Source organism: Paroedura picta, chromosome 2, assembly GCF_049243985.1.
Source record: "Paroedura picta isolate Pp20150507F chromosome 2, Ppicta_v3.0, whole genome shotgun sequence".
Lineage (NCBI taxonomy): Eukaryota > Metazoa > Chordata > Lepidosauria > Squamata > Gekkonidae > Paroedura > Paroedura picta.
The window spans coordinates 120,925,276-120,950,175 of record NC_135370.1 but is presented as its reverse complement, the minus strand read 5'-3'; the positions used below and the strand labels follow the sequence as shown (position 1 = coordinate 120,950,175).

The 24,900-nt window shown below is 44.4% G+C and overlaps 1 protein-coding gene across 20 annotated transcripts in view; it reads right to left on the bottom strand.

Moving 5' to 3' along the window:
- Positions 1 to 24,900, bottom strand: part of TSPAN18 (tetraspanin 18) — a 243,203-nt gene that overhangs the window by 46,387 nt on the left and 171,916 nt on the right. For 6 of the 20 annotated variants that reach the window (XM_077322264.1, XM_077322266.1, XM_077322249.1 and 3 more), the window contains one exon: positions 3,369 to 3,426. The exons of the other annotated variants lie outside the window; for them this stretch is intronic. The gene's annotated coding sequence lies outside the window, so the exon portion shown is untranslated. The remainder of the gene's footprint in view (positions 1 to 3,368; positions 3,427 to 24,900) is intronic. 20 annotated transcript variants of the gene reach the window in all.

Below are 24,900 nucleotides of genomic sequence, written 5' to 3'. Positions count from 1 at the left end.
ATTGTAACAGCGATGGCGTAGCCTACTCATTTGCTCTCCGCATCCTCATCTACGGTGGGGGGTGACGCTCTCTACCACCAGTTTGTGAGGGGGGGGCTGATCTTCTTTCCGCCCGGCCTCAGTTATAAGCCTGGCGGAAGAGCTCCGTCTTACAGGCCCTGCGGAATGCTGGTAATTCCCGCAGGGCCCTCAGCTCTTCCGGGAGCTCATTCCACCAGGTTGGGGCCAGGACCGAAAAGGCCCTGGCCCTAGTCGAGGCCAGGCGGGCTTCCTTGGGGCCGGGAACGACCAGTAGGTTAGCCCCCGCAGAGCGTAAAGCCCTGCGGGGGATATAGGGCAAAAGGCGGTCCCTCATATATGCTGGGCCTAGACCACGGATGGCCTTGAAGGTCAAAACCAAAACCTTGAACCTGATCCGGAAGGCGACCGGTAACCAATGCAGCTGCCTCAGAACTGGCTGGATGTGAGCCCTCCATGGTGTAGCTGTGAGGACTCTAGCCGCCACATTTTGGACGAGTTGCAGTTTCCGGATCAAGCCCAGAGGCAGGCCGGTGTAGAGCGAGTTACAGAAATCTAGTCTAGAGGTGACCGTCGCATGGATCACTGTGGCCAGGTGTTCAGAGGACAGATAGGGCGCTAGTAGCCGAGCCTGGCGAAGATGGAAAAATGCCCGGCTAGCTACCTGTTTAACCTGTGCCTCGAGTGTTAGTGAGGCATCGATGGTCACCCCTAAATTCCTGGCCTGAGATGCGATATTAAGTTGCGTCCCGGCCAGAAAGGGTAAGCGCGCTTCCTGATCTGCCCCCCTACGGCCCAACCACAGGACCTCCGTCTTGGAGGGGTTGAGTTTCAGGCGACTCTGCTCGAGCCATCCAGCTACGGCTTCCAAACATCTGGCAAATGGATCTGGGGGGGAGTCCGGGTGGCCATCCATGAGGAGAAAGAGCTGGGTGTCATCAGCGTACTGGTGGCAACCCAGCCCATAGCTCCGTACCAGTTGAGCCAGAGGGTGCATAAAGATGTTAAATAATGTAGGAGAGAGCACCGAGCCCTGTGGGACCCCACAAGGGAGCCGGTAAGGGCCCGATACTTCCTCTCCCACGGCTACCCTCTGTGTCCGGTTTTGGAGGAAGGAGCGTATCCAGCGTAATGCTGTACCCCTTATCCCCGTACCGGCAAGGCGGCTCGCTAGCAGCTCGTGATCGACCACGTCAAACGCGGCCGACAGATCTAAAAGAACTAGCACAGCAGAGCCACCTCGGTCAAGCTGGCGACGAAGGTCATCCAACAAGGAGACCAACACAGTCTCCACCCCATGACCAGGGCGGAAGCCAGACTGGTATGGATCGAGTGCCGAAGTATCTTCCAGGAACGCTAGGAGCTGGTCCGCCGCAGCCCTTTCCACCACCTTACCCAGGAACGCTAGATGCGCTACTGGGCGGTAGCTTGCAGGGTCATGTGGGTCCAGGGATGGCTTCTTGAGGAGAGGGCACACCATCGCCTCCTTCAGCACCTCAGGAAACTCCCCCAACTGGAGAGAGCAGTTAACAATATCCCTGAGCTGCTCACCTATCCGTCCATCCCTCCCCTTAAGGAGCCAAGACGGACAGGGATCAAGGGGGCAGGTGGTTGCCCTCATCCTCCCCAGCAACCCGTCCACTTCGGATAAAGAGAGCCGCCTGAAGCCATCAAACGTTACCTCCAAAGGCGGCCAACGGGCCTCTAGTTCATTAACTGTATTAACTGTAGCTGGAAGGGAGTGGCGGAGCGACAAGACTTTATCCGCGAAATGGCTCGCAAATGCCTCACAGCTGATGGTCAAATTCCTACTATTTTGGCGCCCATCTTCCAGGGCGGTAAGAGATCTAACAACCCTAAATAGTTGAGCTGGGCGAGAGCTAGCGGATGCAATTTCCACGGCAAAGAATTCACGTTTAGCCGCTTTCACTGCCATCTCATACGCCCTCATAAACGTGCGATGAGATGTTCTTGTAGCCTCGTCACGGGCCTTCCGCCACACTCGCTCTAGTCGTCTCAATTCCCTCTTCTTCTCCCGGAGCTCCCCAGTATACCAGGGTGCCCGTTTGAGTCGAGGGCAGAGAAGACGTCTAGGAGCAATCTCGTCTAGTTGTACAGAAGGCAGAATGCTATTGAGCTTACAACTATCACCTGTTTGGTAGCAACATTTTGCTTGAATTGCACAAGCTGCTTCTGAACCTTCTAATTGCCTAAAACAATTTTTCTGGTTGAGCAGAATCAATTATGGTAGTATTTTAGTAATATCATTGTAGTACAGTAAGCCTGAAAATGGTTTCACATTCACAATTGGCCAGATTCCGAGATCTAGTCTTTCCCCATTGTTACTGACAATTGTTCCTGTCATTTTATTGTACCTTATTGTCCATATTATTGTCCCTCAAACCACTGGAGGAAGGAATTTAGAAGCCATTCTCTCAGTTATAGGAGTTACTTCTCTATTCCATTGACTGAACAGTATCTGCTGTGCCAGCAGGAAAAATCCTCCAATACAATCAAACCATTAGGATCCATCGGTCTTTGGATACCAACTATTTTTATTTCTCTCTCATGCCTTTGAAAATCCAGGTGACTGTAATGATCTGACTGAAACCAAAGAACCATGTGCATCCCTCTCCCTGCCATCTCAGACCATTCCTTTCCATTTTGGAACAGAATATCAAATTTAGGAGATATTTCCCATAAACTGTTGGGCAAACTATAAGACACACTGATGTTTTTTTAAATAACCATCTTCAAGACCACCCAAATGTAAAATGTAGTTTACACAATAGTAAGAAATGTGTGACATTTTACAGACTGAACCTAAGAGACCATTCTTACTTCTAAGACACAACAGCTAAGACACTTAAATGCAATAAAGTGGCCAACAAAGCTATTTTAGCTAGTTGAATGAGCATTTTTATGAAATGGAATATAAAGTTTAAAATTAGAGGACCAAGACTAGAAGGGTGGGAAGTGAAAAGGCTCATCCTCCAAGGTTGCTGACCTGAGCATAATTTTGTAGACCTAAGCCCCAGTGCATTTAAAAGCATGTATACTGAAACTGGACACTGAAATATTATCAACTACTTCATAAGAATACTTTTGTGCTGGACATAAGACAAACCCAGCTGACAGATTAAAAAAAAAACTTGTCAGCAGCATGATGGAATGGACAGAGACATCATGGAAAGCAAGTGATCCATAATAGTTGAATAAGATTTGAGGCATAATTGCATCTGTTTATATCAAAGCATGGAAGAATCAAAGTCAAACGGGCCTCTTAACCTTCTCCACAATTAAAAGAGGCAACTCTGCTTTTAAAGGCAATTGAAATGGATTTTAGTTACCTGGTATGACTTAAGGATGTGCACACAGCAGCAGGATTTACTGCAGGTATTTATAATGCTAGTAAAAAAGAAAAGAAACAAAAATGTACTTAAACCCATGACTGAAGTTCACAAACCTACTTCAAAAGTTCTCAGTAAAAACAAACTGGGAGTTAATATACCCAGCCACTTTTATCTCAGAAAGTTTAAACATAAAGAAGTTTTTGCTCTGTACCCTGATTTTTGAAAGAGAAATTTCAAGTTCCTCAGATCTTGCCAGCTTATGGATTTCAGTATTACTAGAAAAATGTACCAGACTGGAGTTTGTAATGTCAGAATCAAGGGTTCTTGTACTCTAGTAATGCACTCATAAAATTGGGGGGGGGGGGAAATATAAAGTAAACCCCTTCAAATTAACTCTGCATGCGCTGAATTATATATTTTTATTCTTTAAATTTTAATTCAGTGGTATTGCAAAACAGAAGCAAAAAAGCTATAGAAACCCTCTTCAAAACTGTGTAGCCGAAGTTTGTATGGGTGAGAATCTTTCAATGTGCAAAAGGGGATTATTTTGAAGGACTGTTGTTTTATTTCTGTTACATGTGAATAGTAGTGCAGTCTTTTTCAGAATAGAAAAAACAGAAAATCATTCATATTTAGCCCTCTGTTTGCTAGAGCACTAGTAAGCCTTTCTGAAATTCCCTTTGGTGGAAGGGTTAGTTTGGATGGGAAGGGATTCCTTATTGTTTCAGTTGAAGAAGAATTTCACTGAACTTGGGTGATAAAGAGAACCTCCTTGAAAACCATTCATTTAGCCCCAAAAGAAAACTTCAAAAAAAAATTGGCCCAGAGGGGTTGTTTTGAGAGTTTTCTTTCCAGTGTTGTATAAAAGTGCTCTTATTCTGTTGCACAGCTATGGAAAGATAAACCATAAGTTTTTCTTGCAAGCAGAAGACTTACAAATTGTGTTTGTCAATGACAATTATGTAATAAAAATGTTTGAGACAAAATATTTTCCTTTACATATACCTTTTATAATTTTTAAAGAATTATCAATAATATACAATAGTATATTATATATTCCTTGACCTCTATGCCCTGTTGTTGGCCCTCCTTAAGAAGTGGTATCTGAAGAAGTATGCATGCGCACAAAAGCTTATACTCAGAATTAAAGTTTGTTGGCCACTTTCTTAAAACTTTGTTCTGCTGGATTACTGTGCAAGACAGGATGCTGGACTAGATGGACCACTAGTCTGACCCTATAGGGCTCTTATGTTCTTAAAATGCAGTTCCCTCACATTTACAAGTTCTCGTGGGTCCTCATTTGAGTGTTTATCAGTCTTAAAGGGACAACCTTCTACCATGTGTAAATATATATATTCCAAGTTCTCCATTTTCTTCTTTTTTGCCAAAAGACAATCTGACTGCAACCCAAGTTACAATGCAACCAGGGAAAAATAATAGAATGGAACTGAGGAAGTCTTCTCAGCCATAATTTTAACTAGGTGTATGGAGAAGAAAGAAAATAAAGATCTCAAAAGGCCGATTCCACACGGGCGGAAAAGGCTGAGTGGGTGGTTATATGGAGGCGGGGCTAATCCCCACTTCCACATAATGCAACCAGTGAGCAGGCCCCTTCCAGGATCTGACATGGATCGGGCCCTCAGTTGCTCCAGGCTAAGGGAAAACGGGAGAATCCATGTTGGCCACTGCGGAGGCCAACGGGACCAATGGGACCTGTTGCACAGCAAGCCTATGTGGACAGGGAAGAACTGGGTCTTGAATGGCTGGCTCCTCCTTGCCCTACGGTGGCCCAGTGGGGGGAAATGCTCTGGTTGGCTTTATGGTGCTTTGCCATGCCGCAGGATGGACGAGTTGCTGCACGAAAAAAGTGGACAATTCCAAAATTATAACAAAGGAGAGATAGAATTAAGTGGCTTAATTAAATATAAGAAGATAAAAAGTCTCTTATCACATTTATTTAGAAAGGATGTACAGGATGGACCAGGGCCTTTTTTAAAAAAATTGCAGGAAGGTGAGGTTACGTTCCATGCAATCCTACCTTCCTGCAAAATAACCCCCCCCCCCCCGAGGCCTTGAAGCCTTCACATGCAATGGAGCTATTCCACTGCCATCATGCTTCTCAGGGGGACACATTTCGGTGCCAGAGCAGATCTGGCAATGAAGTATGTCCCCTATGGAGACAAAGAATGCTGCAGAGCATGCAGCTTCACAGCAATGCACCATCAACAGCCTGGCGTGGCCATTATTGTGCAGACTGGGCCAAAAGCAACTCAGCAGGCAAGCCCTTTGTTGCATATAATTGATAAACGGGAATTCTGTGCTGCCAGTTCACATTTCTATGTTCCTAGATATCCCTGGAGAAGGATAGGTGTTATGAGGACAAACGAGAGACTGGCTTTGATTAATTTAATTTGCTGCCTTCAAGGCACACCATTTTTTTAACCCCTTCTCTCCCTAATTTTTAAACTCTGTTCTTCATAGTGGTTTTGTTCCAGGTTAATCCTAATCAGCTGCAGAACTAAAATGAGTGTAGCTGTGTATTGAAGGTTGTTTTTTTTGTTTTTCTCAGATGTTCCTGGAAAGAACACACAAACAAACAGTAGGAATTACTCTGGAATGTGTCCTAGTTTCTCTGCTATTTTCACAGACACCTAATGATTAGCCTACTAGCTTATTTTGCTGAAGCCACAATAAGCTTACAAATGAACTTGCACAGTGCATATTCAGAAGGAAAGGATGCTCCTATTCATTTCAGTCTCTGTGGACAATCTCTGATCATTGTTTTGTTGCTGCATAATGGCAATTAGGATATGCTGCTGGGAGCCCATTCACTGCTAGGAGCTGTGGATTTTGGAAGCATCTGGGAGTGCCATGGCAACAAATTCTACTCCCCTTTCGGAGCACAAATCAACAGGGATTCTTGTTAGCATCATGGCTAGTCAAACACACTTATGTACTTCCAGGAATTAAGACATAAAGGGGGTTAATTAAGCTGGTCCTGCAAAAGCCTTGACCACATTTATGAAGTGGAATGGCAAGCAGTATACTAGAGCTCCATAAATCCAGTGATGAATGTCAAAATGAACACAGGGCTTCCTTTGTAGAACTGCTGCAAAGCCGAGTCCTCAGGGCTCAAAGAGCCATCTGCTTTATTTAGTCTTCATTTTGAGTTTCTGAAACAAAGTGGTGGTACTTATGATAGCAACTCTCAAATGATCTGCCATCATTCTTCAGGCTGTAGGCTGCTATTTAACACTTTCAGAATCAGCAGATGCCTGGTATGGAGATCACTGATGCAGTCTAGAATGCAACGAAGTGTCTCTAAGGATTGCTATTTCTTAAAAAAAAAGAAAGAAAGATGGCAACAATGGTGGCATTGTTTTTGAAAATGAATCTTAATCTTCTATAGACTGTGATTCTATTTTCCTTTTTTAGAAATGTCCTAGACTCTCCCTCTCCCTGGATTCCTATCCCAGAACCAAAACCTACACAACTATTAACAGAAGATATAAGAGTTATTTTTGTGAAACTTTCAACAGAATTTAATGACTCTTGAGTTTCTTCTTCTACAGTAGGGATTTGTATATCTGTAATATCACCCAGCATTTGCTGGCAGGGGCTCCTGGGAATTGTAATCCATGGACATCTGGAGGGCCGCAGTTTGACTACCCCTGGCCTAGACACACTGATTTCTTCCTTTATAGCAAACCTGGAATGGGTGACAGCAGCAGAAGAATCAGAGTAACCATCAAATTCTGTTGAAAGAAACATCTATAATGCATTTTATGTAACCTTTTACTATTGATTGAATCTGATTTTGAAGGCTTACCAAAATAAATATATTATCTTTAAGCACAAGAGAGAACTATTTTTTCATTGTGCCTTCTAATGTAAGAAATATTTCGTTTCTTACTACATATATAAACTGATTTACTATCTTTACAGTTCTGAACATATGCTGTTCACGTTCCCAGATGTACCAATTTAGTAGTATCATTCTAAACACTCAATAGTGCAACTCTGCTAACCAATGACCCTGCTTAACCAGTGCAGTTATCTGCTTTTGCATTTTGCCAACTCCAGGAGGTCTGAAAGACTTCATTTTGTCAGGTTTGTCAGGAACAAATTACAAACATCAGAGCACTGAAAATTCCAATTTAATGAAGAAACCAACACAAGTCAAAGAAGTTTTCCTGCATGTTCTAAATGTCCAAACAAGCTAACCATGTGTGCAAATAAAGTGAGTTCATTCCTACTCCACCACCATTCTATTCTCCATAGACACAAGCTTACCTCTAGGAGCTAAATGGCAAATGCAACAAGTCAATGAAACTTTGTTGATCCGCAAAAAAAGGATGTTTTCTTTTTGAATATATCAAATAGCAAAGCAGAGTTAAACCACTCTTCCATACTAGCAGGCAGAGCTACTCTTGAAACTGTCTGCTGTTTGCTGAGGCGGACCCAAAAAACAAACACTGCATTCTGCCTGAAGCATAACTGTTCTCTCTTGCTCCTGTGTTTCCTTCCAGCATTACATTCTCCCCTCTGAAAGGCGAATGGATGTTAGAACAGCATTCCCATAGGCCTAATGGAGTGGCTGCCCCCCCTCCCTTCAGGGGCAGGAAAGCCTACTCTCTATCACACAAGTATTTTCAGTGAAGACTTAATTGTGTATGTATCTATATATACCTACATACCAAATTAAGTGACAATTAAGTCAATTTCCCCGCTGTCAGTTTGATGAGACTGGAGTGCAGTGAAGTGATGCATTTTCTAAGAAGTTCAGCACAGCTGGTGAAAGAGAAGGTGCTCTTTGCTGATATATCCCTTTGCTACACAATGGCCATGGTTATTTGGAGGGTATTTCTGATTCCTTTTCCTTGATTTTGATTGCAAATGATGGAACTGTTTGTACTTCCTTGCTATATATATAATTTCTGTCTGTATCATTGTTTTTATCATTCATTTGGATTCCATTCTGCCTACTACCATCTCCACAGACATCATGCTAATGGAAGGTGACTCAATGGTACATCATCTCTCCCTCCCCTACCTCATATTCTTCCTTATGCTCTTATAGGAGAGGGAGTTCTCTGTGTTGTAGATTTATGTTAAGAGCATCAGCTACAGATTTCTCTGATTTTTCAGTCTGCCAGCTGATAACCTATCGCCAGTTCAGCATAACCATCTTGGCCTTTCTTCTACTGTAAAACTGGGCCACATGTCACCTGCAGGCTGCACTTTGTCCATTTCAGCTGCTAAGTGCTTCTACTCACTGCAGCTGAACATGTGTAGGTGACAAAGTCAATTTCCCTTCTGTCAGTTTGATGAGACTCGAGTGCACTGAGGTGATGCAGTTTCTAAGGAGTGTAGCACAGCTGGTGAAAGAAGAAGGTGCCCTTTGCTACAGAACGGCCATGAGTTTTATTTTTATTTTTGGTATTTCTCCATCAGTTTCCTTGATTTTGATTGCAAATGATGAAACTGTTTGGACTTTCTTGCTAATACAATCCATCCTTTGCTGTTCAGTCTTAAGAAGAGTTACACCTATCTCAATCCTTTGAAGCTATAGCTCTGTGTATTATTGTACTGCTGTCATTAAGTTCACAGAGGAATATTAGATTCCATGCACTGTACTCGTTAATCTTTAAGGAAAACTTTAAGGAATATAAACATTTTTTAAAAAAAATAATGAAAGGGAAAAATAGACTTCTTTCTTCTTTTTATCCTTTAGCTGGCAATTGGTGGAGCAGGTTGTCTTCTCAGCCAATACGCTGCTTTAGGTGCCTTGTCTATAATATGTTTCCACTCATGGCGACTGGTGGCAGTAGTTTTGGCCATATGGATAGTCAATTGCTGGTTTCTAAGGTCTTCCTTGATCTGTTGAAGCCATGTTTTCTTTGGCACCAGATGTTGGACCTTCCATTCAGTTGGTCATTCTTGCCAGAGGAGTTTATGAGGCAGTCTGCTGGTGTTCATTCTGCAGACATGGCCAAACCATTGCAGTCTCTGCTTTTGGATTTGTTCTTTAATTTGTGGCTGGTTGTCACCTTTTGTCCGAATTGTCTCATTTTGATTATGATCACTTAGACACATTATGCACGGGGCTGGAAATCCGGGATGGCAGCAGGGCAGCACCCATTATGCACCCTGTTGCCACCATCCCAGCCCTGGCCCAGAGTTGTCACATTCTAGGATAGTTTCTGAAAGCTGCTTTTCATCTCTATCCGCATCTTCTTATGGTTCAAGAAGTGTAAATTTATTTGATAAAGCAATTTGAATTTTTTGTCTGAATGCAGGCTCTCTCAGGCATGCCCAATTCATTTTGGCTGGTGCATGTGCCTTGCTGGACTTTGCTTGTAGTCACAGTTGTAACTTGGCTCATACAAGACAGTGGTCAAATCCACAGTCAGATCCTCTCATGGCCCAGACATGAGTAATGAACAGAACCTGGAGTTGACCAGGCTATAGTCCAATATTGCGGAGTCCTTGCCTGATGGATTTCTCCACATTAGTTGGTGTTTTGTGGGATGTTGAAAGTGGCTATTCCCAATGATAACATTATTTGATGCAGCAAAAGATATGAGGTGCAATCCATTGTCATTTATCTTCCCATGGCCAACTTTTCCCATTATTTTCTCCCAAACAGACCTGGGCATCCCAACCAACAATATGGGCATTGAAATCTCCAGCCAGGATAGTCAAATCTGTCTGTAGTATTGAATCTAGTGCATCTTGGAGTTGGATGTAAAAGTTGTCCTTAGCTGCATCTGTGCTGGTTTCAGTAGGGACACAGCTGGACAGGATGTAGCTCTTGATTGTACCATTGATGGTGAGGACTGCCAGGTGATCTGATATTAGTTGGAAGGCAATTAGACTCCTAGCAGCCTATCTGTCCACCATGAAGCCAATGCCATTTTCTCACTTTTCTCCCCCAGAGTAAAATGGCATTATTATTTCATCAATCAGTGTTTTGATGGTCAGCATTCCAGATCTAGTGAGGTGCAGTTCAGATAGTGTGCTAATTGAAATTTTGCATTTTGCAAATTCCATAGCTATGATTTATTTTTGTCCAACATGATGTCCAGTTTGTACATTTCAGGTGGTGATAGGAAATTCTCATTTTGGTATCATAAGTTTAATTTTTTGGCCAGCAGTCCACTTCTCACCAGCACCCTGGTTCTGTATTGCTGGCGCATTGGGTGCCCCAGATGCAGTAGCATTATCAATTTCATTTATTCAAATTTCCATACGGTTTCTTGTCTGGTCTCCCTGGTTTCCCAGTTCTGGTCATCTTGGCAGAGTGACCACACTCCTTCTGCAGCTGGGCTTGGAATTGTCCTCATTAGGCAGGTCCCATGCAGGTCCCATGAAACTCAGTATAACCTTTTTGGGTGGTCAAAGGGGTTTCCTTCCTCACTTTTTTCATCAGAGAAAAACCAGGTTGAACCCAGCTCATTGCTTTTATTGGCATGACTTTACTGAGTAGGGTTTTTTGTTTATTTTTATTAGAACTGATTTTTTATTAATTTAAATGTTTTGTTTTGTTTTGTTCTGAGCTACCTCAAGAGGCTATATACACTAGACTATAAACTAGGCCAAATTTTGGCTCATGAACTGGTTTGTACTCATTCCTAGTATCCATTGTACTAGGGATCCTATGTTTGCCAGCATGTACCAAGGCATGGTATTATGGATGCCGCCAAAACAGAGTCTAAGGAACCAGGGAAGGCACATGCATGTGTTATATAATATTATGCTTTGCACTGTAGAGTGCTACAACTTTGTCCTTGGAAACTGGTCCTTCTTGATTGACTCCGCAGTAACTCTGCATGAGTCATGTGTCCTTTGAAGTTTAGGTCAGTGGAGATTTTTCTTCCTGTGTCATTTCCCCAGTGTAAAAGATCTCCACCAAAGCTGCAATTGGGGCAGCTTCATCACTCAGCAGTCTGTCTTGCTGTCATCACCAGAGTCTAATGTTCAATGCCCTGTTCATTTTTCAAATGGGTTTCTCATATCATGACTATTTTCTGTACTTCTACCACTGAAAATTCATCAAATTCCCTGAAAAAAATATTTGATTGAAGTTTATCAAGTACAAACAGCTGAGTACAAACTAAATACAAAGGACAAATGTTGTTTTTAATATTCTGACGGCAGGCTTAGCTGAAAATTGAATTTTAAAACATCACACTGTATTTTCATAAAGTTCTGGAACCTATGTCCTAGCTGTACTGGAGAAATACTATTGGTGGATTTATATGTTCAGGTTGCAACTGCTCCTTAGGTACCTGGGAGGCAAAGCACATCTGCTTCCTCCAATGGGATAATGGGAATAGTAATAGGTTTATTCCAGTTTGAATATGCTTGTAATTGGACCTTCCTGTCAACAGGGCTCGTTTCATCTTCAAGGCTAGAGTCAAGAATGTGGTAATTAGCTCTTCATGAGTGCCTGTGGTCCACTGGATGGGAGGGGAAGAAACAGGAGTGGTGGTAGAATCATTTAGAGTAGTGGTTCTCAACCTGGGGGTCAGAACCCCTTTGAGGCCTGGTCTATGTAAAGCTAGCACTGGAAAAAAAACTGCTGTGTCAAGGTTGCTTATGTCTCTATCTTGAACTCTGAGACCTTAAGATTGTGCCATCAAATGTATTAGGTAGAAAAGGTAGCTCCCACCCCCAGCTATATGGCTTTAGGTGTTAATGTCACCAAAAGCCAATTTATTTTTACATATTTAATAAACTTCATGTGTCTTATCAAAGGCTGATTTATTATGTACAATAGACCTGGAGCCCATGGTGTTCAGGCTTGGACTCCTTGACAGTATCCCACAATGGCCCTTCTGTAGATGACTGGTCATTCACTGTAATATACCCATCAGTATGGAACTTTGTCCAAAGATAGGATTTGCCCTTCCCTTTCACCTTTATAAAAGCATATGAAGTTGTTGTTTTTAAATTCTCCTGATATTTTTACGTGAGGGGTTATTCCTTTCCCCTGAGGGAAAATGTGTCTTTCTCATCCCCCATGTCTTTTAACAAGTATTTAAAAATTGGTTTCAACTATGATTTTATGGTGTTATTTCAAAGAGAAGTGTATTGGAATTAGGACAGTAAATTCTATATAGAAATGTGATATTTTTATCACCATCCAATTTAAGCAATGTAACAAAGAGTTCCCCCTTCAAGGATCGCTGCCTTGTTGTGGCAAGGGGGCTTGCGTAGTTCAGTGAAGCTATGAGCTATACCGTGCAGGGCCACCCAAGACGGACAGGTCATAGCTGAGAGCTCTGACAAAAGGTGATCCACTGGAGAAGGAAATGGCAAACCACTCCAGTATCTTTGCTATGAAAACTCTATGGACAGTTCCAATAGGCATAACGATATGACGCCGGAAGATGAGCCCCTCAGGTCGGAAGGTGTCCAATATGCTACTGGGGATGAGCAGACGGCTAGTACGAGTAGCGCCAGAATGAATGAAGCGACTGGGCCAAAGCCGAAAGGACGCTCAGTTGTGGAAGTAACTGGTGGCGAAAAGACAGTCCGATGCTGTAAAGATTTTTATTACATAGGAACCTGGAACGTCAGATCCATGAATCAAGGCAAGCTGGACGTGGTCAAACAAGAAATGAGAAGACTGAACATTGACATTTTAGGAATCAGTGAACTAAAATGGACAGGAATGGGTGAATTTAATTCAGATGACCATCAGGTATACTACTGTGGACAAGAATCTCGCAGAAGAAATGGAGTAGCCTTCATGATCAATAAGAGAGTAGGAAAAGCAGTCTTGGGATACAATCCCCAAAATGACAGAATGATCTCAGTTCGAATCCAAGGCAAACCATTCAACATCACAGTGATCCAGGTCTATGCCCCAACCACTGCTGCTGAAGAGGATGAAGTTGATCAGTTCTATGAAGCCCTACAACACCTTCTAGAAGCAACGCCAAAAAATGATGTGCTTATCATCATGGGGGATTGGAATGCTAAAGTAGGAAGCCAAAAGATAACCGGGATAACAGGCAAGTTTGGCCTTGGAGTACAAAATGAAGCAGGGCACAGGCTGGTAGAATTTTGTCAAGAGAATAAATGGTCATAGCAAACACTCTTTTCCAACAACCCAAGAGACGACTCTACACATGGACATCACCAGACGGTCAACACAGAAATCAGATTGACTATGTGCTCTGCAGCCAAAGATGGAAAAGTTCTATCCAGTCAATAAAAACAAGACCAGGAGCTGATTGTGGTTCAGATCATGAGCTTCTTGTTGCAAAATTTAGGCTTAAATTGAAGAAAGTAGGGAAAAGCACTAGGCCACTCAGGTATGAACTAAATCATATCCCCGACGAATACACAGTAGAGGTGACAAATAGATTTAAGGAATTAGATCTGATAGACAGAGTGCCTGAAGAACTATGGACGGAGGTTCGCAACATTGTACAAGAGGTAGCAACTAAAACCATCCCAAAGAAAAAGAAATGCAAGAAATCAAAATGGCTGTCTGAGGAAGCTTTACAAATAGCTAAGGAGAGAAGGGAAGTGAAAGGCAAGGGAGAAAGAGAAAGATACACCCAATTGAATGCAGAATTCCAGAGAAAAGCTAGAAGAGATAAGAATGCCTTCTTAAATGAACAGTGCAAACAAATAGAAGAAAACAATAGAATGGGAAGGACCAGAGATCTTTTCAAGAAAATTGGAGATATGAAGAGAACGTTTCATGCAAAGTTGGGTATGATAAGGGACCAAAATGGTAGGGACCTTACAGAAGCAGAAGAGATTAAACAAAGGTGGCAAAATTATACAGAACAACTATACAAGAGCGAGCTTAACATCCCTGATGACCACAGTGGGGTAGTTACTGACCTGGAGCCAGACATCCTGGAATGTGAAGTCAAATGGGCCTTAGGAAGTCTGAGCAACAATAAAGCTAGTGGTGGTGACAGCATTCCAGTTGAACTATTCAAAATCTTAAAGGACGATGCAGTAAAAGTGCTACACTCAATATGCCAGCAAATTTGGAAAACTCAACAATGGCCACAGGATTGGAAAAGGTCAGTTTACATTCCAATCCCAAAGAAGGGCAATGCCAAAGAATGTTCAAACTACCGCACCATTGCACTAATTTCTCATGCTAGCAAAGTTATGCTCAAAATCCTACAAGCTAGGCTCCAGCAATATGTGGACCGAGAACTTCCAGAAGTACAGGCAGGATTTTGAAGAGGCAGAGGAACTAGAGATCAAATTGCCAACATACGCTGGATCATGGAGAAAGCTAGGGAGTATCAGAAGAACGTCTACTTCTGCTTCATTGACTATGCTAAAGCCTTTGATTGTCTGGAGCACAACAAATTGTGGCAAGTTCTTAAAGAGATGGGAATACCAGAGCATCTTATTTGTCTCTAGAGAAATTTATATGCAGGTCAAGAAGCAACAGTGAGAACTGAACATGGAATCACTGACTGGTTCAAAATTGAGAAAGGAGTTCGGCAAGGCTGTATACTGTCGCCTTGCCTATTTAACTTGTATGCAGAGCACATCATGAGAAATACGGGATTAGAGGAGTCACAAATTGGGATCAAGATTGCAGGGAGAAATATCAACCTCAGATATGCAGATGATACCACTCTAATGGCAGAAAGTGAAGAGGAACTAAAGAGCCTGTTTATGCGGGTGAAGGAGGAGAGTGCAAAAGTTGGCTTGAAACTCAACATCAAGAAAACAAAGATCATGGCATCCGTCCCGCTCAATTCCTGGCAAATAGATGGGGAAGAAATGGAGATAGTGACAGATTTTATTTTCCTGGGCTCCAAGATCACTGCAGATGGGGACTGCAGCAAAGAAATTAAAAGACGCTTGTTCCTGGGGAGGAAAGCTATGGCAAATCTAGACAGCATCCTAAAAAGCAGAGACATCACCCTGCCAACAAAAGTGCGTTTAGTCAAGGCTATGTTCTTCCCAGTTGCAATCTATGTCTGCGAAAGTTGGACCATAAGGAAGGCTGAGCGTCAAAGAATTGAGGCTTTTGAACTCTGGTGCTGGAGAAGACTCTTGCGAGTCCCTTGGACTGCAAGGCGAACAAACCGGTCAGTCCTAGAGGAGATCAACTCTGACTGCTCTTTAGAAGGCCAGATCCTGAAGATGAAACTCAAATACTTTGGCCACCTCATGAGAAGGAAGGACTCCCTGGAGAAGAGCCTAATGCTGGGAGTGATCGAGGGCAAAAGAAGAAGGGGACGACAGAGAATGAGGTGGCTGGATGGAGTCACTGAAGCAATAGGTGCAAACTTAAATGGACTCCGGGGAATCGTAGAGGACAGGAAGGCCTGGAGGATCATTGTCCATGGGGTCGCGATGGGTCGGACACGACTTCGCACATAACAACAACAACAAAGAGTTTCCTTTTTAAAGCATGTTAAGAACAAAGCCGAATCCTGAAAACATTTTGACTATGTGGTATCATCAGGGATTCACTCACGGCTTGATGTGATATAAAAGATATTTAGGTGTACTAAATCACACTGATAATACCATTCTGAAGATAGTTCAGTTTATAACCACAGAACATTCCTTGTTTGCACTTCTGGCAGGTCCAACCAGTGATTTTGTTTTTTGAAAGCAAGGTAATTTGCCCAGGGCAAGAAAGGCTTAACTTCCAAGGGCCTGACAATATCTGGCCCTAGATTGCATTTCACTTTCCCAATACCATCATAAGAACAAACTTGCATTGAAAAATAAACAGCTTATATTTCTGTTTTTAGGTGGAAATACGGACTCTTCTATGCTGAGGAAAGCTCTTTATTTAGAGCTTTTAAAAATTTGGTGAAGGGACCTTTGCTTTCGCCATGATAGCCATTTGGTGCATTTTTAAGATCCTCAACAAACAATTAGGACATCATGGAAAATATTCAGACAATTCAATAATATGCCTAAGAGTATTATGTATTATTTTTTCTGGTTCCAAATCTGTTTATCTGTTTCTTGAACTGTTCTTAGCTGCTTTGAGCAAATCTCTTATTGGAGAAATGGGATGAAACATTAGCATTAGCAAATAAATGAATAAAATATACACCTGGGGGTCCTGGGGATCCTTACTGGACTAGGTATACCAGGTTTTGGCTATGCTAGTTTTCTTTCTCTTGCCTAGAAAAGCCAGGCCACATTTGCAGAACCTTATCTTTTCCTTCCTGCTTGCTCAACTGACTGAGCTAAATGTGCACATTATGGAAAACTATCCCCTCCCTGCCAAAGACCATTGGACTATCAATAAAAAAGGTAATTCCCCCAGGCACTAACTGCAACTTCTTTTGTTTCTTTTGTCCAATGCAATTTCTGCCTAGCAGCATCTCTTACTCGGGGAGGGCGGTATATAAATCTAAATAAATAAATAAATAAATAAATAAATAAATAAATAAATAAATAAATAAATAAATAAATATATATATATATATATATATATATATATATATATATATATATATATATATATATATATATATATCTTTACACAGTAAGCCCTTGGAAGGCGGGCTGTGTCCGGGATGAGGAAGGGTGCCGATTGGCCCCTTCCTCATGACAGACTATCGGAGGGACCAATCGGCAGGCGCTTTGCGCCTGCCGATTGGTCCCTCCGATTCCTTGCCGGAGCAACTGCGAGCCGCGCGTAGCGCAGCTCGCAGTTGCTCCAAGCCAGCCGGCCTTTAAGAACCTCTAAGCCAGTGGTCCCCAACCTTTATTAGGCTGGGGACCGGCAGGGCATCGGGCCGCGCCCGTGGGGGCCGCCCCCGCGGGGGCCACGCCCACGCATCGGGCCGCGCCCGCGAGCCGCGCCCGCGCATCGGGCCGCGCCCGCACATCGGGCCGCGCCCGCGCATCGGGCCGCGCCCGCGCATCGGGCCGCGCCCGCCTGCCGCGCCCGCCGGCCGCGCCCGCCGCCGCCCAGGGAGCCCCCGGCCTCTAAAAACGCATCGCCGGCACACGAAGATGGCCGACGGGAAGAAGACCGCGCCAGGGAGCCGCCCGCCGAAGGAGCTGCCCGCCGAGAAGAAGCCAACCAAGGAGCTGCCCGCCGCGAACGAGCTGCCCGACGTCGCTACAGCCCTCTCACCGGTAAGCTACCTTTCCTCACCCTGCCCTCGCCAGTCCCTCGCTCTCCACCCCCCTGCTAGGGCCCATTGTATTTGGAATACAATGGGCTCTTTTACTAGTATATATATAAAATATAAATGTCCCCCATTGTTCCTGATTAAACAATACAGGGCCATTAGCAACACATTACACCTAACCAAGTTATTGTTTCACTTGATGAACTTACTCCATACCTCCCACTCTAGTGACCTCATATGCCAACCACCCTATCAGGTTCATCCATAACCAGTCATCAATTACGTACCTCCTAGTGGGCAGTCACTGGAGCTGGCTCGGGAGTTTTAAAGTCTATATCAACTCCTGCACAACCCCAAAAGTGTATGTGTGTTTTGTTTTGATCCCTCCACACCCAGCATACTTTCCACCCCTGATGTTATCAACCCTGTGTCTTTGCTGCTTGGACCCAAGGCAGGTGCAGTAATTCCCTAACATTTTCCCCCTGTATAATGTAGTGTAGTTTTTGCTTGCACATATTTTGAATGTACCCTAATATTTTCCACAAGTAAATCCCCTTGAGTATAAGCAGATCATCTTCATTTAAGAAGGGTTTCTCCCAGGGAATGGACCCTATAAAAATGAGAAGAAAAGATCTTGCACTACCCAGCCTCTGTTCCACAAGGTCTATGGTTGAGGCCTACAGGAGCCTTCCTATATACATGCATAAAAGATAACCGTTCATATGCCACCTAGTTGACAACATTGCAGCACTTCACCCCATCACCCATATCCCCTTCACATAGTGGAAACACTGAGGGCCATTCCGCACTGATTCTTTGTAGCAGGAGTGTGGCAAATTGAAATCGCTACTAATTTGCAGTTATGCACAATATCGTTGACAATCTGCCACACTCCTGAAACCAATCCGCAAAAAGCGCTTCGTTGTAGCGCTTTCAGGGAAATACCAAAAAGTGGATTCACCCTCCGGAAAGCGCTACACTCTTGTAACCAATCTGCAACACTAGCGAGAAAGTTCTGTGCATTACCATTGTTGCAGTTTCTGCAAAGTTCCTCCCCCTGGCTCTCTCCTCTGATCTTCTGGCAAAGCAATCGCCATTTTTTTTTCTCAGAGCGAGCGGAGATCTACGCACTGGCGAGCCTTTGTTTACCCAGCGAGGCTTCCCTGGCTGCAGTCCCTCACCAGAGCTGTTTTAAGTCACCAAGCACCAAGCACCACACAGCCCCATTTGCTGGTTTATTTTCCCTTTATTTTTCCCTTTATTTTTGGCTGAAAATTGCGCCCGTGTGGGGGGGGGATTTTTTTTCACTCGGGGGGAGCATGGCAACGATGAAATGGCAGCTCAAACACCACCTTCTAGCTAGATTGGTCTCTCCATTGCAACGAATCGACGCAGATTCGTTGCAACGTGTGTGTGTGTTTTTTTTTTAAACCTGCCTTAAAGGGAAAGGGGCTTTTGGGGGGCATGATAATGGTCGCCCATTGGCTGCTTGTTTGATTGACAACCAGGGGCGGGACAAAGCTCAGCAATATCGCTTCCTGGCTAGCGATTTTTGCCGAGACCGGAAACCTGTGGGAAACGATAGAAACGCAACTGGATTGCACTACAAAGGCAGGTATGCATAACGACGAATTCCACTATTTAAAATGGCGTTTTTTCGTTCCGCAACCAATTTGCAACATAGATCCTGGTGCAGAATGGCCCTGAGCTTCTGTGATTTTATTGTAACGTTGATTCTAGTATTTTAATGTTTTAAATATTTTAACTCTGTTTTATTGTTTGATATGTTGTAACCTCCATTGTCCATGGAGTCACGATGGGTCAGACATGACTTCACAACTATCAACAACAAAGCTGCCTTTATCCTGCAGGGAAAGGTGGCTTATAAATTGGAAAATAGATGAACTAATAACTAAATAATGTGACAATAGTGCTGGGCTGAGTGAACTTTTAAAACTTGCTGACCAGATTTACAAGGGTAATTGTCTGGAACAGGCAGAGACAAGCCAAGTAAAGCCTGAGATCTGGACAGAGACTAATTGCTAATAGGCAGATCACACAAAGAGTTATGTGGGGAGAAGCTAGATCAACACACATCATGACCAAAAACCCTGTGGACTATAATGGCTGGGTTTCTCATTTATCAAAAGGGATTCAATCATTTGAGAACTGTGAAAGCTCTCTGTGCTCACGTGTGTGCCTGTCAGTATTAATGAAAGGTTAGTAGAAGGGTACATTGCCACAGGTCTAATGCTCAAACAAAATACCAGAAAAACATTTGAATGACAGTAATATGATTTAAGACTGATTCAAAAGTACAGTATGCAATCTGCCAAGCTGAAGAGAGAACACAAAACATTAACAAAGCAATTGAAACTGATGGAAAATCTTGTGTAAAATCATTTTGTATATTTCTTACAGAAGAAATTGAAATAGGAATGATGAGTGAATGTGCAATAGTGATTAAATAATTACAGGGTGTCAAAGGTGATGACAGAAGCTACTAGATGTTCAAACACTTAGCTGTCTCTTGGCCCATTAACATCCATGGTGACTTTCCCATTTACTTTAATTAGGGTTAATAAGAGTTACACAGAGATCTGTCTACAATTAATGTCAATGGCCATTAGGTATGGATACTGGGTAAAGAACAGATATCTTTGCATCCTCAAGGTTACATAATTAACACTTTATAATTCTCATTGTACAATTTCCCATCACTTCCTCTGAAAAAAAATTAATGGAACTAAGGATGCTCAGCTCTGTCTGGCTGAGCCCTAATCCTGAAGCCTCAAATATAATTACTTACCAAATCAAGCAACTAGCCAAAGAATTGCAAATGGAGAATTTACATAGAAGAACAGGAGAAGAATCTCCAAGCAACTCAAAGCCAAGTTCAGTTTGGTCCGTTTCATGTTCAAGCAGGGGAAGTGAAATAAAGTGCCAAAATGGCTTGCAGCTATTTTAGGGATCCATTTCACGTCCTCCTGCTTCCAAGTAAATACATGAAATGGCTTTACCTTCATAGTGGGAAGTATGCACATGTATGCTGTGAGGGCAATGTGGCTGTCAGCCATTTAATTCTGTTTCTTTTTATATTTTGTTTTATTTACAGTTATATAGGCTTAGAGTATCTTTATACCACTCCATGGGAGCGGTATAAATAAAACCCTAAGGGCTATGTGGGAGGGGTCGATCCAGGATGGGGGGCAACGATTGGCTCCTTGCCCCTGAACTGACAAGCAGAGGGCCCAATCGCGCCAGCCGATTGGGCCCTCTGCTTGTCAGCCCGCCTCCCGAACCGCCCACCCCCCAACCTAGCCCGCCTTTGAATGCCAGGCACCATTTTGCCCCTGGTCACTGGCAAGGCAGGTAGGCAGCCGCCCTACCCCGCCATGCAGACTTGAGAGTGGCGGGCCCACTGCGCACCGCCCACTGGACCCTTTGCCTCCCCCCACCTCCTTACCCACCCCTCCCCACTACACTCTGCCCCCGCCGCTTCACTCACGCCCTCTGCCGCCACTTCCCCCCTGCCCTGCACTCGCACACACACACTGCTGTTCTGCCGCCATCCCCACCCACCACTGCACTTTGTTGCTGCTCCACTGCTGCTTCCCTGCCACCCCAACTGCTGAGCCACCCACCCAGCCACCGCATGCTTCTTGCACCCAACCCCCCATCATCACCATGCACCCACCCCCCTGCTGCACATTCACCCACTCCACACACCCAGCCACCCACCCACAGCCCTCTTCTGCCTCTCGCCCCCCCAAACCGTGGCCGCTTCCCCAACCCCAAACACGTATGCACCCTCCCCTCTCTACCCCATGATAGTACCAAGCCACTCCCCTCCCAACTGGCCCACCCTCGCCACTTCCCCTGACCACCCCGTGGACCCTTCAAGCACCACCCTCCCCCCCTTTCCCATCCCATTCCGTCTACCTCCCTGCATGCCTTCCTTCCTCTATTTCTCTATCTCTCCCCCCAACTCCCCCTCCTGATTCACCCCCCCCTCATGACTCTCTCCGGACCCTTCACACACACCCCTGTCCCATCCCATCCCATCCCATCCCATTCCATCCCATCCCATCCCATTCCACCAACCTCCCTGCCTCCCTGCCTCCCTGCCTCCTCTCAAGTCTGCATGGCGGGGTAGGGCGGCTGCCTACCTGCCTTGCCAGTGACCAGGGGCAAAATGGTGCCTGGCATTCAAAGGCGGGCTAGGTTGGGGGGTGGGCGGTTTCCTTCCTTCCTTCCTTCCTTCCTTCCTTCCTTCCTTCCTTCCTTCCTTCCTTCCTTCCTTCCTTCCTTCCTTCCTTCCTTCCTTCCTCTAATTCTCTATTTCCTGCCTCTCTCTCTCTCCCTCTCACTTGCTCTCTTTAGCCCTTCCTGTCTTTCTGCCTTCTACCCATCCCTTCACCCACCCCTTCCCTCCTTTCTCACTCCTATCCCTCCTTCCCTCTTCTACCTTCCTTTACTACATTCTTCCTCCCCATCCACCAGTGCAGGCTTACTTTCTAGTATATTAATAAAACACATCAGCTATTGTCTAGAATAGCGATCCCCAACCTGTGGGCTGCAGACCACATGTGGTCCTTCGACTAATTGGAGGTGGGCCCCGAAGGACGCCTTCTCCCCCCCCCAGCCCTTTATTTCATCCCCCCTGGCCCTTTATAACACACTTTGGGTGTCATTGTCTCCCATCACTCCCAGATGGGACTATCTCGTTGCAGAGAAACAAGCTCAGTGTTCCCATTGATTTGTCATTGTCATGAGTTAAAATTTCCTTGCAAATAAAATGTTTCTTATGTTCATTGTTGTGGCGTGTCTCTATCTTATTTTGAAGGGATGTTTAAACATTACCATAGCGATCAGAGAGCGTTAGGGCAGTGGTTGAGAGTAGAGGAGTAAACTATCCCCCACACCAGGCCTCAGTAAAAGGCGTTGAGTAGTCCCCGGTGAGTGGTCCCCGGCGTTGAGTGGTCCCCAGTGATAAAAAGGTTGGGGACCACTGGTCTAGAATTACACCATTCTAGTCCCCCCACCATTATGTTATTTTAACAGGATGAGTTCATGCCTGAGCCTGACATAGGGAGTCATAGGGTTCTGAATCTGGTCCATTTAGGAAAATTGCCAGCCATTTAAATCCTCCATTTTGCTTCCCTCCATTTGGAAAGGGCTGATGGCTGGGAAAAATCTCTGCAATCAGAATGAACGTGCTGCCAAAACAAAACTTTCTGTTATTACAAGATGAGAGAAAAAAAGAGGCTACATGTAGCATTCACAAATCTAAAATGGAATTACCAAGCAGAGGGTTTGATCTGGATTGTAAACTGGATTAAAAACCCAAGACACAGAATAGTAACATTAGAATCAGCAGATTTTCATGATACTTTATACAATTATTCATGGATTAAGAAATTGGTTAAAAAGATCATAACATGAGAAAGGTCACATATTCAGACAATATGGTTTACATACAAGAATTTATTGAGTCCCTCAATCTCTCTATTTATTTATTTTTCATACTTATAGGCCTATAACTATGTTCCAATAGAAAAAAAAATCCACAATAATATGCTATTACCCTGATTAATTATACTTTATAATGCCCCTCATTTGGTAGACTCTGATATTTCTAAATCAGATTTTATTAATAAACCATTAAATCTTTAAATTAGAGCAGCAAAATTATCTCTGCATATCTGAACAGAGATAATGCATCTTTTATTAATAAAATACACCTTTTATTAAGCTTCTTGCTCCAGCCTTGATTTCCACACAGCGGTTTATTTAAGAGCATTAACAGACAGCTCCTAGCCAAGGGTCACTTATTAGCACACCATCTGGCTCTCTCTGTTTCTCTTCCTCAAGTCCTACCTCCTCCTCCTCCTTGATCTCTTTGTTTCTTTTTCCATAACAAACTGAGGAGCCCCATTTCCATAGAGCAGAACAGACTTAAAAACTGACTTAACTTGGGAAAGGACTTCCAGTGCCTTAAGGGATGGGACAAATACACTGTTGTTCTCCACATAAGATGTAGGCATTATTTTGAGGGAAATCTTATGATCTTAGAAACTCTGCCAAACATGATATAAGCTATTCACCAGAACTGAATGGTATCTGTATGGCCTGGAGGAAACAAGGAAAATTAGGCCCTAAAATAACAATCCAATCAAAAGAGAAAGCAAAACAATAAGATAAAACTAATACTCAGATCTATTACATAGTGTGATAAATTCACTTATCCTATGCAAACATTAACCTTTTAGAGTAATTTCTACTAAGTAATTCACACATATTTTCTTATTGAAAATAAATAATAAAGAAATAATTTTTAAAAAAGTTTTAAGCTGCAGCAGGACTCTTCAAATTGCTCTCCCAAATATTCCAAGATCACACCTTCATTCAAGCCTATATATTACATTACCTGGGAGGAGTGATAGTATTTATAACCGCCATCTTGATTCTGGGTAGTATGGGGATTATTGTGCAATGTGAGGATGTTTTAACTCTGTATTGATGCTTTATGGATTGCTCTTTTATTGTATATCTTTAACCCGCTCCTAGCGGAGCGGATTAAATAATCAGTTAAGGGCTCCGAGAGTGGGCCCTGTCCGTGATGAGAAAGGGTGCCCATAGGCCCCTTACTCCGGACTGACACTCGGAGGGCCCAAACAGCAGGCGGGAAGCACCAGCTGATTGGACCCTCCGAGTGTCAGTCGACCGGCAAGGGACCAATCGCGAGCCATGCACAGTGCAGCTCGCAATTGGTCCCTTGACGGAGGACTGCCGCTGCTCGCCGCCATTCCATTGCTCCGATGCGGCCTGGACGGCCGCTGCCTCCTGACACGCCCTGCCGCTGCAAGCTGCTGCGGCCCGCCCTCAGCCTGCCCACGGCCTCCACGCCGCCTGGACCTCCACGGCACCAATGCCAGCGCACCGCCACCCCACCCACCTCACCGGCCGCCGGCCACTGCCGCACCAGCGGCTCCGGCGTTGGACCCCGCCCCGTGGCCGTGTGTCCCGCCCGCCCTCCCACCCTCCACCACCGACACCGACCGCCTCGGCGCTGACCCAGCCGCCACACCCAGCCTACAGCTACACAAGGAAGCCGGCACCACCAGACCGCGCCGCCCAGCCTGAGCTGCCCCAACCCCAGCGTGCCTCTCCAGCCCCACTAGCGCCTGCTGCATTAAGCCTGCAGCGGGCTTATTTCCTGGTATATATATATACTAGGGGCAAAGCCCGTTGTCTCTAAGAATACAACGGGCGCTAGAGCTTGGCAGTGGGAAGAGGCAGTGGGAAGAGGAAGGGGAGGAGTTGTCCAGTCTGTAAGGGCATGGGGTTGTCATGTGTGTTGTGTGGGAGGTTCTGGTGGCATGGTGGCAAATGAGGCCATGGGTGTGGAGATATGGGTGTCA